Below are 17,569 nucleotides of genomic sequence, written 5' to 3'. Positions count from 1 at the left end.
TGCCAAAAATAAAACCTCGGATGGGAGGTCCATAGGCCGGTCGATACATGACGGCTCTAAGAAAATCCAAACAGGCCTATGGACCTCCCATCCGAGGTCATGGGTTGCGCATGTTAAAAATGAAAGCCTAGACGGGGCAGCCCAAAACCACGTCCAACACTTGCCAAAACTTTGTCCCTCGTTTTCTCTGTGTTTCGCACACTCAACATTGTGTGGGCATTTTGACTGTGCATCATATGAAGATGTGCTATGCATGAATGTTGATCAGCATGATGTTAACTGGCTGGTAGTTCCATTTTTGACCATGAATAAAACTTCCAACATGATGTTAACCCTATTTGAAAAGGCCGTGTTAATATCCTCAACAAGTATGCTCAATCCATTGGCCTAAAAATAAATTACCACAAATCTACGCTCATTCCCATCAACTTGGAACCCGAGCTTGCTGCCCAAATGGCCTCGATCTTCGATTGTAATATTGGGACCATGCCATTCACTTACCTTGGACTCCCTTTGGGCACGTCTTGGCCGACTCTACAAGATTTTATGCCCCTTGTCAGATCGGTGGAAAGAAGTTTGTATTCCACTTTATCCCTTATGTCCCACGCTGGGAAGCTGACTCTGCTAAACTCCACTGTGACTTCCCTTCTCATCTATGCCATGTTCACGCTGCACCTGCCACCAAAACTCATTGGGATACTGGATAAGATAAGGAGACGATGTCTATGGATCAAGAAAACTGACCAAGGGGACAAATGTAATTCCTTGGCTGCTTGGGACATGGTTTGCAAGCCCAAAAATAAAGGGGGCCTTGGAGTTCTCAACCTACGTGTACAAAACGACGCCCTGCTTCTCAAATTTTTGCACAAATTCTATAACAAGATGGACATTCCTTGGGTCCAACTCATTTGGGGTTCGTACTATCCACAAAAAATTCCACATGCATGCGAGCCAGTCGGATCATTTTGGTGGAAAGATATTCTCAAGCTCACTCCTATATTTAGGGGGATATCCAAGGTCAATATTGTCTGTGGCACAACGGTGCTGTTTTGGAAGGATCTCTGGGCCAATAATATTCTTCAAGATTCACACCCCCGTGCATTCTCCTACGCTTTGAACGAGGATATTTCTGTCAAGGATTTCTTGCGGACCACGTCTCTGGGAGAAACGTTCCATCTCCCTCTTTCCCCCCAAGCACATGCAGAGATCAGAGATTTGCAAATAGTTGCGGCAGAAATCCAGCCTTCCACGGCGACCACAGATGTTTGGCATTACATTTGGGCCAAAACTACTTTCAAATATACAGATTACTATCGCTTCTTCTTCAGGGACATCCAACCTCACCAGGTCTTCGGATGGATATGGAAATCAAAGTGCACGATGAAATTGAAGGTTTTTGCTTGGCTCCTTTTCCATGATAGGCTGAATACTCGGAGTATGCTCAAAAGAAGACACTATAACATCGGAGATGATCATGACTGCCTCCTGTGTGGACGCAACATCGAAGAAACTATTGAACACATGATCTTCACGTGCTCCTTCAGCAAACGCTGTTGGGATAAACTCGCTATTCATTGGGAACCCTTCCCTGGCCGCCTTCAAGCTATTACGGCTCAGAAAAACCGCAATGCTACCCCAATGTTTATGGAGAGATTCATGGTGGCAGCATGGAGTATTTGGAAAGAGAGGAATAACAAACATTTCAGAGCCATAAACCCATCTCTCCGCTCCTGGCTGGAAAGATTCAAGAGGGACTTTGAGCTGCTTCAATATAGAGTCAAGGAAGACCGTAGGGCCTTTGTGTTGAATTTTGTAAACACCTTATAGTTACCCCCTCTTGAATTAGCTTTCTCCCTTTTACTTGTCACAAAGTTGACAAGCCCCCTTCCCTCCCCATGTAAATATACCGCTGTACAGTACATTATTTTAATATATTAACACAGTAGGAGCCTTTCCTACTGTTTACGGTCAAAAAAAATATAAATGCTTTGCCTCTGAAAGTTGCAGTTTCTTATCTGAAACTGAACTTGTAGTTTCTTATCTGAAACTGAAACTTGCAGTTTCTTCTCTGAGAATCACATTGTCTGCACTTTTATACTCCTATGAAACTACATTTTTTTAAGTGCTAAAAATAGATCTCTAGAATTCATAAAATACTTCATATGCTCAATACTGCAAATCTAAAATTCAAAAGACATTCATATCTGAAAGTACTCTCAAAATACACAACACAAAACACAATTCACAACCTGCAAATACTGACAACCCTAAGCTCCTCCTGACAATTCACAACCTGCCCGACTATTGTGCTGGGGGGGGGCAGCCCCCTCCTATTCCTCGGCGGCAGAAAGCCGCCCCGTGAGACGATGTGAATGGCGAGGGAGACGATGGCGGGGAAGCGTCATTGGGCCAACTGCTTTTCTCCTCTTGCAGTTGGGTTCGGTCGACGAAGACTCCACCGGCTCGCTCTGGCAGGACACCCTCACAAACGGCACCCTGTAGATGCTCGATCCTTCAATCTCTGGTGGATGCTCCATCTGGAATCGATACTCCCACCACCACTCCCTCACGATCGGATTTGGTGAATCTGTTTGCTCCATGGCCCAGAGGAGTAGCTCTATGTACTCCGGCGTGACTCCCTCTGGGAGTATCGCTGCCTTTTTGCTCTGTTGCAGATATTTGGCCATGGATGTCGCCGTCGCCGCTAGTTGGTCCTTGTTGTCAAACCAAGACTGTATCTCCAACATCCTAGCTAGCTTCATAGGGTCGCCGTCTGCGATCCTCACGTATCGATTGTACTCCTCCATCGATCTACTTCTCCACAGCACCTTCACTCGTCGGCGGTGGTTTTTGAATGGAAGAGGAGAGGAGCAGCGCTGGTTTTGGATTAGAACGGGAGAGGAGAGACGTTGGTTTTGGACTGGAACAGGAGAGGAGGGGCGGTGGTTTTGAAATGGAAGAGGAGAGGAGCGGCGCTGCATTTAGATTGGAACAGGAGAGGAGTGGCGGTGGTTTAAGAGGAGAAGAGCGGAAGAGCGGCGCTGGTCTTGGAAGTAATTTTTTTGTTGTTTTGCGTATTTTGGGTCAAAGTTTGACCACGTACTGTATTTGACAAGCAAAATGTGAATGCATGTCATCAAAAATTGTATCGTTTGGTTCGTACCTGAATGTACTTTCAAATTATATTATTTTTGCAACGTATAACATATATTTTATGTGCGAAAATCATGGTCAATTATGACCCAGAATAAAAGGGAGACTAGTTAATGTGGGGTCGCTTTATTAATTGAAGGGTAAATTGATTTTGATTTTGATCCAGTCACAGCGCCCCGGCCCTCTCGTCCAATCCTAAATTGCTGCCGCACGCTCCTCTCCCTCTTCTCCATTGCAAAACCACCTCCTCTCCTCTCCATCATCTCCATTCCAAAACCACCATCTCGCCTCTCCCTCTTCTGATCTTCTCCATTGCAAAACCACCTCCTCTCCTCTCCATCATCTCCAATCCAAAACCACTGTCTCACCTCTCCCTCTTCTCTATTGCAAGACCACCGTCTCTCCTCCGTTTTCTAGACGCTTTGCTCCATGGCGCGGGCACAATCCATGGATACAAAATTAGTATACTGTATACTATTTAAAAGTCGAGGGCGGGGCTTTTCCTGCGCGGTAGGCGGCGGGGCAGTTCCGCCTAGTCGGTTCGACAGAGACGCGAGAAGACGAGGGAGTAGGCTGCTGCAAACGTAGGGCTGTGTGATTTGACAGCGAGTTACTGCTGGACAGGTGGGGCCCCGTGATTTGACTTGCCATTATCATTTTAACTGCGGCGCTATGACCGGCGTGAGTCTCCCAGATTCCTGACCACCTCCATACAGGTGCCTCTCCCAATGCTTCACCATGTAGTAGAGGCTGGCTCTTGCATGAGAGCCCACTTCTCCACTTTTTCCTTGCCTCTCTTTCCTCCACATATGCAAAAATGCCATGTAAAGCGCACTATTGTACTTACTTTTACTTGCTCCTATAGGTGCTTAAGCTTGCCACATAGGCATAAAGTCTGATGTGGCAAGTTAATCAAGAAGAGAGAGACTAGTTTGGTGACCCAAGGAAGAAACAGTGCTAAGCGCGTGTACCTAGGTGAAAAGACAATTTTGAGTCTATAGCTAATTAAATGAAGCAAACTTAGCAACACCATTTCATTGGAAGAGTGCACTCCTTGGCAAATGCAATAAATACTAGTACTCCCTGTGTCCCATAATATAGGAACGTTTTTGGCACTACACTAGTGTCAACAACGTTCTTATATTATGGGACGGAGGGAGTACGAAGAAAGAGATAGAGAGGAGTAAAAAAATACACTTATAGCCAACCTTGTTGTAGTATGAGTGACTAAGTGATGACTATGTATGACATGCCAACATCAGATAGCCTAATGCACCGTGTTAAATCTCCAAGGGCGCGACCGCGCGAGCGACGCGACGGTCGTGGTAGGCGCGACCATGATACGGGCTGCTGGCAGCCCTTGGATCTGAGATCAAACGGTCGCATGCTAAGTTGCTAAAAATTTGCAGAATAACCCTCCAGGATAGGATATTCACCCATAGGTCTAGAATCACGCCATGCAACCGTTCGATCTCAGATCCAAGGGCTCTCGGAAGCCCGTATCATGGGAGAATGGAAAGCCACTACCCTGCCGTTCGCACGCTGGTAGTTCGCTCCTACTCGTCCCCGCACGTCCTTCAATACTACGGCGGTTCGCTCCTAGTCATACCATCCATTCACATTACGGCAGTTCCACTAATCCTAACCCTCCTCCCAAATCCATGGCGTCCCAAATCTCCACGATCGGCGGTGAGTACAAGGTTAGAACCATCACCGGCGATGAGTTCAACGTCATCTACACCCGTTCTTCCGCGGCGGTGAAAGGATGCCTTTCTCGCTTCAGACGCATGTTCGAAAACTCAGATGATGAGTGGGTCGCTGGGCTAGATGTTGAGTACACCACAGTCCTTGGACGAGAGAAGGATCTAAAGGACGAAGAGAGGAAGAAGCCCGCCGTGATCCAGGTTTGCGTACACAACGTTTGCTTGGTCTACCACATATGCCATGCCGACGTTGAGTGCCAGGATTTTAAGAACTTCCTCAAGGACAAAACAGTGAAATTCGTTACTGTAGACTTTAAGAATGATGAAGAAGTCCTGGGTCGGATCGGCCTCGTTGTAGGCAACCCCTTCGACCTCCAAAAGAATCGGCTGGTGCCCTCTCGTCAGCCTTCAATGCTGACCCTGGCAGGAGCCATGGTTCATCCTTCGTACGGTAAACTGGAGAAACCTCCATACACGTTTCATCGTCATGCATGGCAGCGGAATGTACTAGATATAGACCACATCCACTACGCTGCAATGGATGGCTACCTTTGCTTCAATATCTACAAGGGTTGGATGAAGAGCAACAGCCAAGTGTGCGGTTCAAGCAAAGAAGTATCGGCCAAGAGGAAGAGGGACAAGGACGAAGTCGAGGACGTGGACGAGGACTCCGAGTAAGGTGGCAGTGTCGTTGCTCATGGTGGTTCTAATGCAGTGTCTACCGGAATAGTTGCAAAGTTTAATTTCAGGTGTGCTTAATTTAATTTGAGGGGTGTGTTGTGCTGAGCCCCCAGCAGAACTATGTTATGTTTCTTCTCGTTACTTTAACTCTTCAGTACATACATACTGGTATTTCTTACATTTCATCTTTTAGTTGGTATAGTAATACCCTCGTTTCTTCACATTATATACGTACAATATATATGGCCAACATCATATAGCCAGCAGTTTAGTTGTCAAAGAATTTCAGGGTGCTTAGTTTTGTCAAAGAATTCCAGGATGCTTAGAGGGTGCTTGGATCCAAGGGACTTATTTTAGTCTGACTGAAAATAGTCTCTTTAAGAGGCTAAAGTTCCAAGCACCCCTGACTAAAGAGGGGCTAAAACTAGTCTTGAGACTAAATTTTTTTAGTCAGGGGTACCCCTACTAAAATGTGGATTAGTCCTCTCTCTACTCATTTAACTCCTCTCCTTTAACACATGCGAGTTCTGGATTGGAGGGTTTGGAGGATAATAAATGTTCATTAACTTGATTTTAGCCTTTTTAGTATTTGGATCCAAGCATTGGTGAGGCTAGCATGTTTTAGTCCCACTACTTTTAGTCATGGGAATAAAACGTATCCAAGCACCCTCATAGTTTTATTTGAGGGGTGGGTTGTGCTAGACACCATTATTGTGACTAGCCTTTTTAATAGTACTATATGCATAATTTGGCGACGAGTGCTCTCTATATGTACCACCTTTTTTTTAAAATTTCAAGTTTTGCTCCATGGCGCAGTCCATCGATACTACCGTTGTACAAAAGTATACATTTTTTAAAAGGCTAGAGGGCAGGGCAGTCTAGCTTGGTCGGTTTCACAAGAGGCGAGGGCCTTTGTGATTTGACGGCTCATTACTGCTGGAAGGCGGGTCCTTGTGATTTGACTGCTCGTATAAATGCGCCGACGACCTGATCGAGGAGGAGCAAAGAACCGCGCGGTATACTCAAGTTTTCCACTGGAGTAGTACTATGACGGAGGAACACGAAACACGGCAGCCCAGTGCCATATGGCGATAAAAATGATCTAATTTGCTAGTCATCTCATTGTTAGCATTGTTCTATTCATTCCCTCAAAAAAACCATTGTTCTATTCATGCCTTGCAGAGAACGTGACACGTGCGGTGAAACACCCGAAGCAAAAGATCAAACATAGGAGCAAAAGAAGAAGGAAGATTATCACCCCAAATGATCTAATTCACCGCGGAGTCGTAACTGCTTCTTCATCGCCTCCACGACCTCCATCTCCTTGCGCGTCTCCTCCGCCATCTTCATCATTGTGTCCATGACGCGGCATTTCTCGACGCGAGCCTTCATCATCTGCTCCACGGCCATATTACGTACCTTGGCAGCAGCCGGGTGCTCGATGCGGAGCTTCGCCAACTCTTTCTTCTATTCCATGACGAGGGCCTGCAGCATCTTCATCGAGGAACTACTATTCTCATGCAGCTTCTTCCAGCCGGCGTTCTTCTCCTTCAACAGGTCGATCTCATGGCAGAGCTTCGCATTGTCCTCCCGAAGTCGCAGGATTTCGCCGGTCGCCTTCTTCTCCGAGGCAATGCTCTTCTTCAGCAGCATCACCAAGCCGGCGGTCAACTCCACCCACTGATTGAGCTCAGCGGGCATGTCGTCGAGGCTCTCCTTCAGCAACTCCATCAAGCCTTGGATGAACTCCTTCTGCTTATTGAGCTGATCGGGCATGCCGTCGAGGGATAACGACTCCAGCTCCGCCGGCTCGGCATTTTCGCCTCCGCGGCTAGGGCGCTCCTGGGAGCCATCGCCTGCCCGTGAGAGATCTTTCGAGGTCTCTGCGTGGCGGCGAGCCCTCTTTTTTTCGCAGCCTTGGTTGCTGCTCCCTTGTTTCGAGTAGTTCTCGACCTAGAGCTCTGCTCACCGGCCATGGCAACGACGGACGAAGAAGAAGCACTTATGAGGAGGAAAGGTAGAGTAATTTTTGGTTAGGTAGTTCCCCTTTTTATAACCTAAGTACTAGCACTAGCACTAATACCTGCATAGTGGGAACACGTTCAGGTTTGGTACGTACTAGTAGGTGTGAGCAGGCTTTCGAATGTGATGGGAACAAGGTAAAGATTAATTGATGGTTTTGGTTTCGAGGCCCGAAACGGCTCCCGATGAGTTTAGCGGAACATAAATTTCAAGTACTACACTGCTCAAATGCGTAAATATTATGTTACTATCAAAAATTGGCACAAAATATGAAGGAGACCAATGGAAGTACTACTAGCAACCCATGATTTAACTACTCGCATGCGCGCAGTGGAGTAATAATGTCTTTCTTCCGCCCTCACGTCCACTCAATTTGCCTCCCTCCCTCTCCCTCCTTTATATACGTGGGGAGGGCACCCCTAGAACACACATCAATTGTTCCTAGCCGTGTGCGGCGCCCCCCTCCATAGTTAACACCTCGGTCATATCGTAGTAGTGCTTAGGCGAAGCCCTGCGCCGGTAACTTCATCATCACCGTCGCCACGCCATCGTGCAGACGGAACTCTCCCTCGTCCTCAACTGGATCAAGAGCTCGAGGGACGTCATCGTGCTGAACGTGTGCTAAACACGGAGGTGCCGTACGTTCGGTACTTGGATCGGTTGGATCGTGAAGACGTTCGACTACATCAACCGCGTTACTAAACGCTTCTGCTTTCATTCTACGACAGTACGTGGACACCTCTCCCCGCTCGTTGCTATGCATGTCCTAGATAGATCTTGCGTGATCGTAGGAAATATTTTGAAATACTGCGTTCCCCAACAGTGGCATCCGAGCCAGGTCTATGCATAGATGTTATATGCACGAGTAGAACACAAAGAGTTGTGGGCGATAATAGTCATACTGCTTACCAACATGTCATACTTTGATTCGGCGGTATTGTTAGATGAAGCGGCCCAGACCGACATTACATGACCGCGTTCATGAGACTGGTTCTACCGACGTGCTTCACACACAGTTGGCTAGTGGGTGCCTGTTTCTCCAACTTTAGTGAATCAAGTTTGACTACGCCCGGTCCTTGTTGAAGGTTAAAACAGCACACTTGACGAAAATTCGTTGTGGTTTTGATGCGTAGGTAAGAACGGTTCCTGCTAAGCCCGTAGCAGCCACGTAAAAATTGCAACAACAAAGTAGAAGACGTCTAACTTGTTTTTGCAGGGCTTGCTGTGATGTGATATGGTCAAGACGTGATGATATATAAATTGTTGTATGAGATGATCATGTTTTGTAAAAGTTATTGGAAACTGACAGGAGCCTTATGGTTGTCGCTTTATTGTATGAAATGCAATCACCATGTAATTGCTTTACTTTATCACTAAGCGGTAGCGATAGTCGTAGAAGCAATAGTTGGCGAGACGACAACGATGCTACGGTGGAGATCAAGGTGTGAAGCCGGTGAAGATGGTGATCATGACGGTGCTTTGGAGATGGAGATCAAAGGCACAAGATGATGGTGGCCATATCATATCACTTATATTGATTGCATGTGATGTTTATCCTTTATGCATCTTATTTTGCTTAGTACGGCGGTAGCATTATAAGATGATCTCTCACTAAATTTCAAGGTATAAGTGTTCTCCCTGAGTATGCACCATTGCTACAGTTCGCCGTGCCGAGACACCACGTGATGATCGGGTGTGATAAGCTCTACGTTCACATACAACGGGTGCAAGCCAGTTTTGCACACGCAGAATACTTGGGTTAAACTTGACGAGCCTAGCATATGCAGATATGGCCTCGGAACATTGAGACCGAAAGGTCGAGCATGAATCATATAGTAGATATGATCAACATAGTGATGTTCACCATTGAAAACTACTCCATCTCACGTGATGATCGGACATGGTTTAGTTGATTTGGATCACGTGATCATTTAGATGACTCGAGGGATGTCTATCTAAGTGGGAGTTCTTAAGTAATATGATTAATTGAACCTTAATTTATCATGAACTTAGTCCTGATAGTATTTGCATATCTATGGTGTAGATCAATAGCTCGCGTATAGCTCCCCTGTTTTATTTTTCATATGTTCCTAGAGAAAACTAAGTTGAAAAATGATAGTAGCAATGTTGCGAACTAGGTCCGTGATCTGAGGATTATCCTCATTGATGCACAGAAGAATTATGTCCTTGATGCATCGCTAGGTGACAGACCTATTGTAGGAGTATATGCAAACGTTATGAATGTTTGGCAAGCTCGATATGATGACTACTTGATAGTTTAGTGCACCATGCTTTACGACTTAAAACCGGGACTTCAAAAACATTTTGAACATCATGGAGCATATGAGATGTTCCAAGAGTTGAAATTAGTATTTCAGACTCATGCCCGTGTCGAGATGTATGAGACCTCTGACGGTACTTTGCCTACAAGATGGAGGAGAATAGCTCAACCAGTGAGCATGTGCTCAGATTGTCTGGGTACTACAATCGCTTGAATCAAGTGGGAGTTAATCTTCCAGATAATATAGTGATTGATAGCGTTCTCTAGTCACTATCACCAAGCTACTAGAACTTCGTGATGAACTATAATATGCAAGGGATGCCGAAAACGATTCCCGAGCTCTTCGCGATGCTGAAATCGGCGATGGTAGAAATCAAGAAAAAGCATCAAGTGTTGATGGTTGACAAGACCACTAGTTTCAAGTAAAAGGGGAAAGGAAAAGAAAGGGAACTTCAATAAGAATGGCAAGCAAGTTGCCACTCCCTTGAAGAAACCCAAAGCTAGACCCAAGCCTGAAACTAGGTGCTTCTACTACAAAGGAAATGGTCACTGGAAGTGGAACTACCCTAGATACTTAGTGGATAAGAAGGATGGCAAAGTGAACAAAGCTAAATTTGATATACATGTTATTGATGTGTACTTTACTAGTGTTTATAGCAACCCCTCGGTATTTGATACTGGTTCAGTTGCTAAGAGTAGTAACACAAAAACAGGAGTTGTAAGATAAACATATACTAGTTAAGGACGAGGTGACGATGTGTATTGGAAATGATTCCAAGGTTGATAAGATCACCATCGCACACTCCTTTTACCTTCGGGATTAGTGTTGAACCTAAAATAAATGTTATTTGGTGTTTGTGTTGAGCATGAATATGATTGGATCCTATTTATTGCAATACGGCTATTCATTTAAGTCAAAGAATAATTGTTGTTTTGTTTACATGAATGAAACCTTCTATGGTCATACACTTAATATAAATGGTTTATTGAATCTCGATCGTAGTGATACACATATTCATAATATTGAAGCCAAAAGATGCAAGGTTAATAATGATAGTGCAACTTATTTGTGGCACTACCGTTTAGGTCATATTGGTGTAAAGCGCATGAAGAAACTCATGCTGATGGGCTTTTGGAATCACTTGATGCTTGCGAACCATGCCTCATGGGCAAGATGACTAAGACTCCGTTCTCCGGAACAATGGAGCGAGCAGCTGACTTTTTGGAAATAATACATACTGATGTATGCGGTCCGATGACTGTTGAGGCTCACGGCGGGTATCGTTATTTTCTGACCTTCACAGATGATTTGAGCAGATATGGATATATCTACTTGATGAAACATAAGTCTGAAACTTTTGAAAAGTTCAAAGAATTTCAGAGTGAAGTGGAAAATCATCATAACAAGAAAATAAAATTTCTACGATCTGATCGTGGAGGAGAATATTTGACTTACGAGTTTGGTCTTCATTTAAAACAGTGCGGAATAGTTTCGCAACTCACGCCACCCGGAACACCACAGCGTAATGGTGTGTCCGAACGTCGTGACCGTAATTTATTAGATATAGTACAATCTATGATGTCTCTTACCGATTTACCACTATCGTTTTGCGGTTATGCATTGGAGACAGCTGCATTCACCTTAAATAAGGCACCATCTAAATCCATTGAGACGACACCGTATGAACCGTGGTTTAGCAAGAAACCTAAGTTGTCGTTTCTTAAAGTTTGGGGCTGCGATGCTTATGTGAAAATGCTTCAACGTGATAAGCTCGAACCCAAATCGGAGAAATGTGTCTTCATAGGATACCCAAAGGAGACTGTTCGGTACACCTTCTATCATAGATCCAAAGGCAAGATATTCGTTGCTAAGAATGGATCCTTTCTAGAGAAGGAGTTTCTCTCGAAAGAAGTGAGTGGGAGGAAAGTAGAACTTGATGAGGTAATTGTACCTTCTTCCGAATTGGAAAGTAGTTCATCACAGAAATCAGTTCCAGTGATGCCTACACCAATTAGTGAGGAAGTTAATGATGATGATCATGAAACTTCGGATCAAGTTACTACCAAATCTCGTAGGTCAACCAGAGTATGTTCCACACCAGAGTGGTACGGTAATCCTGTTCTGGAAGTCATGTTACTAGACCATGACGAACCTATGAACTATGAGCAAGCGATGATGAGCCCAGATTCCATGAAATGGCTTGAGGCCATGAAATCTAAGATAGGATCCATGTATGAGAACAAAGTATGGACTTTGATTGACTTGCCCGATGATCTGCAAGCCATTGAGAGTAAATGGATCTTCAAGAGGAAGACGGATGCTGATAGTAGTGTTACTATCTACAAAGCTCGAATTGTCGCAAAAGGTTTTTGACAAGTTCAAGGTGTTGACTATGATGAGATTTTCTCCCTCGTATCGATGCTTAAAGTCTGTCTGAATCACATTAGCAATTGCCACATTGTATGAAATCTGGCAAATGGACGTTAAAACTGTATTCCTTAATGGATTTATTAAAAGAAGAGTTGCATAAGATGCAACCAAAAGGTTTTCTCAATCCTAAAGGTGCTAACAAAGTGTGCAAGCTCCAGCGATCCTTCTATGGACTAGTGCAAGCATCTCGGAGTTGGAATATACGCTTTGATGAGTTGATCAAAGCATATAGTTTTATACAGACTTGCAGTGAAGCCTGTATTTACAAGAAAGTGAGTGGGAGCACTACAGCCTTTCTGATAAGTATATGTGAGTGACATATTGTTGATCGTAAATGATGTAGAATTTTCTGGAAAGCATAAAGGAGTGTTTGAAAGGAGTTTTTCAAAGAAAGACCTCGGTGACGCTACTTACACATTGAGCATCAAGATCTGTAGAGATAGACCAAGACGCTTGATAAGATTTTTCAATGAGTACATACCTTGACAAGATTTTGAAGTAGTTCAAAATGGAACAGTCAAAGAAGGAGTTCTTGCCTGTGTTGCAAGGTGTGAAGTTGAGTAAGACTCAAACCCCGACCACGGCAGAAAATAGAAAGAGAATGAAAGTCATTCCCTATGCCTCAGTCATAGGTTCTATAAAGTATGCTATGTTGTGTACCAGACCTATTGTGTACCTCACCATAAGTTTGGCAAGAGGGTACAATAGTGATCCAGGAGTGGATCACTAGACAACGGTCAAAATTATCCTTAGTGGAATAATGATATGTTTCTCGATTATGGAATGACAAAAAAGGTTCATCGTAAAGTGTTACGTTGATGCAAGCTTTGACACTGATCTAGATGAGTCTAAGTCTCAATCTGGATACATATTGAACGTCGGAGCAATTAGCTAAAGTAGCTCTGTGCAGAGCATTGTAGACATAGAAATTTGCAAAATACATACGGATCTGAATATGGCAGACCCGTTGACTATACTTCTCTCACAAGCAAAACATGATCACGCCTAAGTACTCTTTGGGTGTTAATCACATAGCGATGTGAACTAGATTATTGATTCTAGTAAACCCTTTGGGTGTTGGTCACATGGTGATGTGAACTATTGGTGTTAATCACATGGTGATGTGATCAAGATTATTGACTCTAGTGCAAGTGGGAGACTGAAGGAAATATGCCCTAGAGGCAATAATAAAGTTATTATTTATTTCCTTATATCATGATAAATGTTTATTATTCATGCTAGAATTGTATTAACCGGAAACTTAGTACATGTGTGAATACATAGACAAAACATAAGTGTCCCTAGTATGCCTCTACTTGACTAGCTCGTTTATCAAAGATGGTTATGTTTCCTAACCATAGACATGTGTTGTCATTTGATGAACGAGATCACATCATTAGGAGAATGATGTGATGGACAATACCCATTCGTTAGCTTAGAATTATGATCGTTACAGTTTCATTGCTACTAGTTTCTTCATGACTTATACATGTTCCTCGGACTATGAGATTATGCAACTCCCGAATACCGGAGGAACACCTTGTGTGCTATCAAACGTCACAACGTAACTGGGTGATTATAAAGATGCTCTACAGGTGTATCTGAAGGTGTTAGTTGAGTTGGCATAGATCAAGATTAGAATTTGTCACTCCGTGTATCGGAGAGGTATCTCTGGGACCTCTCGGTAATGCACATCACTATAAGCCTTGCAAGCAATGTGACTAATGAGTTAGCTGCGAGATGATGCATTACGGAACGAGTAAAGAGACTTGTCGGTAATGAGATTGAACTAGGTATGATGATACCGACGATCGAATCTCGGGCAAGTAACATACTGATGTCTACTACACAACCTTCTTCTTGTAGACGTTGTTGGGCCTCCAAGTGCAGAGGTTTGTAGGACAGTAGCAAATTTCCCTCAAGTGGATGACCTAAGGTTTATCAATCCGTGGGAGGCGTAGGATGAAGATGGTCTCTCTCAAGCAACCCTGCAACCAAATAACAAAGAATCTCTTGTGTCCCCAACACACCCAATACAATGGTAAATTGTATAGGTGCACTAGTTCGGTGAAGAGATGGTGATACAAGTGCAATATGGATGGTAGATATAGGTTTTTGTAAATTGAAAATATAAAAAAAGCAAGGTAACAAGTGGTAAAAGTGAGCGTAAACGGTATTGCAATGCTTCGAAACAAGGCCTAGGGTTCATACTTTCACTAGTGCAAGTTCTCTCAACAATAATAACATAACTGGATCATATAACTATCCCTCAACATGCAACAAAGAGTCACTCCAAAGTCACTAATAGCGAAGAACAAACGAAGAGATTATTGTAGGGTACGAAACCACCTCAAAGTTATCCTTTCTGATCGATCTATTCAAGAGTCCGTAGTAAAATAACATGAAGCTATTCTTTCCGTTCGATCTATCCTAGAGTTCGTACTAGAATAACACCTTAAGACACAAATCAACCAAAGCCCTAATGTCACCTAGATACTCCAATGTCACCTCAAGTATCCGTGGGTATGATTATACGATATGCATCACACAATCTCAGATTCATCTATTCAACCAACACAAAGAACTTCAAAGAGTGCCCCAAAGTTTCTACCGGAGAGTCAAGACGAAAACGTGTGCCAACCCCTATGCATAAGTTCACAAGGTCACTGAACCCGCAAGTTGATCACCAAAACATACATCAAGTAGATCACGTGAATATCCCATTGTCACCACAGATAAGCACATGCAAGACATACATCAAGTGTTCTCAAATCCTTAAAGACTCAATCCGATAAGATAACTTCAAAGGGAAAACTCAATCCATTACAAAAGAGTAGAGGGGGAGAAACATCATAAGATCCAACTATAATAGCAAAGCTCGCGATACATCAAGATCGTGCCACATCAAGAACACGAGAGAGAGAGAGAGAGAGAGATCAAATACATAGCTACTGGTACATAACCTCAGCCCCGAGGGTGAACTACTCCTTCCTCGTCATGGAGAGCGCCGGGATGATGAAGATGGCCAGCGATGATGGATTCCCTCTCCGGCAGGGTGCCGGAACAGGGTCCCGATTGGTTTTTGGTGGCTATAGAGGCTTGCAGTAGCGGAACTCCCGATCTAGGTCTCTTTCTGGGGGTTTCTGTATTTATAGGAATTTTTGGCGTCGGTCTCACGTCAGGGGGGTCTCCGAGTCATCCACGAGATAGGGGGGCGCGCCCTCCATCCTCGTGGATGGCCCGGGACTCTTCTGGCCCAACTCTTTTTCTCCGGGGGCTTCTTTTGGTACATAAAAAATCATCTAAAATTGGCACGTCAATTGGACTCCGTTTGGTATTCCTTTTCGGTAAAACTCAAAACTAAGGAAAAAACAGAAACTGGCACTGGGCTCTAGGTTAATTGGTTAGTCCCAAAAATCGTATAAAACAGCATATAAATGCATATAAAACATCTAAGATGGATAATATAATAGCATGGAACAATCAAAAATTATAGATACGTTGGAGTCGTATCACATACCGATGACAAAGGGAACAACGTATGTTGTTATGCGGTTTGATCGATAAAGATCTTCGTATAATATGTAGGAGCCAATATGAGCATCCAGGTTCCGCTATTGGTTATTGACCGGAGATGTGTCTTGGTCATGTCTACATAGTTCTCGAACCCGTAGGGTCCGCACGCTTAACGTTCGATGACAATTTGTATTATGAGTTATGTGATTTGATGACCGAAGTTTGTTCGGAGTCCCGGGCTGACGTTCCCGACATGGAGCTCCAAACACGTTGCCCCATTCCACCTTGTTTCCATGCACCGCACCCCAACCCTCTCCCCGCGTCTCCTACCACCTCAACCCATCCGCTACCACAAACGCCTGCCTCGTGCCCTTTTCTATTGGCAAAGAAAACAAGCAATCATCCTCTTCACTCGGCGTTCTCTTTATCCATGCCTCCCACACCCATCGATTCATCACACACCGAGATCTATGCCACGCCGACGTTCTCGACATGGAGCTCTAATCACGTTGCCCCATTCCACCTTGTTTCCATGCACCGCACCCCAACCCTCTCCCCGCGTCTCTCCTACCACCTCAACCCATCCCTCTACAGAGATCCGCTACCACAAGTGCCTGCCACGTGCCCTTTCTATTGGCGAAGAAAACAATCAACCCTCCTTATCCTCTTTGGCCGCCATTCTCTTTCCCCACGCCCCCGACATCCATTGGTTCAGCACACACGGGGCCCTGAACGCCGTTGCCGCCGTTCCTGACATGGAGCTCCAATTGTGCTTCCCCGTCCCACCTTGTTGCCACGCACAACATCCCAACCCTCTCCACGCGGCTCTCCTACCTTCTCGGGTTATCCCTCTACCGAGATATATCCTGCGAGCAGCAAATGGAGTGTAGGGAGACCGGATGTGAGGTGTTGCAAGGGGGCCGCCGTCGAGCGTTGTATGTGTGGAATTGCAGGAAACGGGATACCTTCTCAGGTCCCGGATGCATGTTAATATAGATGGGAAGATCCCCCATCGTGGCGTTACAGAGGAGACCGGTCGTTGGTGTACTACACCATACGAAAGGTTCAGAAACGGACGCTAGGTTTAGTTACAAGAAGTCCAACACCCCCCCTTAATCTAAACTTTGGAAAGGTTTAGATTACGCCTAAACTCATAAAGTTGCGGAACAGGTAACGCCTTGGTAAAACCATCTACAATTTGATCTTTGCTAGAGATAAAACGAATATCTAGCAATTTGTTGGCAACCCTCTCACGGACAAAATGAAAATCAATCTCAATGTGTTTGGTGCGGGCATGAAATATTGGATTTGCAGACAAGTATGTAGCACCAAGGTTGTCGCACCATAGACAAGGTCTTTCTTTGAGGGGAACACCAAGTTCTTTGAGTAAGGCCTCCACCCAAATTAGCTCAGTGGTGGCATTAGCCAGAGCTTTATATTCTGCTTCAGTACTAGATCGAGATACTGTTGCTTGCTTGCGAGCACTCCAAGAAATGAGGTTAGGACCAAAAAATATAGCAAAACCACCTGTAGAGCATCGGTCATCAAGACATCCTGCCCAATCCGCATCAGAGAAGGCACTAAGAAGAATAGAAGGGGCCTTTTCAAATGTGAGGCCAACTGACAAGGTACCCTTAACATATCTCAAAATTCTTTTGGCTGTTGTCCAATGAGTTGTTGTAGGTGCATGAAGAAATTAACAAACTTTATTGACTGAAAAGATAGATCAGGCCGTGTGAGGGTTAAATATTGCAAAGCACCAATAATACTTCTATAGTGTGT

The sequence above is a fragment of the Triticum urartu genome, chromosome 2A, assembly GCF_056163025.1.
Source record: "Triticum urartu cultivar PI428250 chromosome 2A, HENAU_Tu73, whole genome shotgun sequence".
In the NCBI taxonomy this organism is placed as follows: domain Eukaryota; kingdom Viridiplantae; phylum Streptophyta; class Magnoliopsida; order Poales; family Poaceae; genus Triticum; species Triticum urartu.
Note: the sequence above shows the minus strand (reverse complement) of the source record.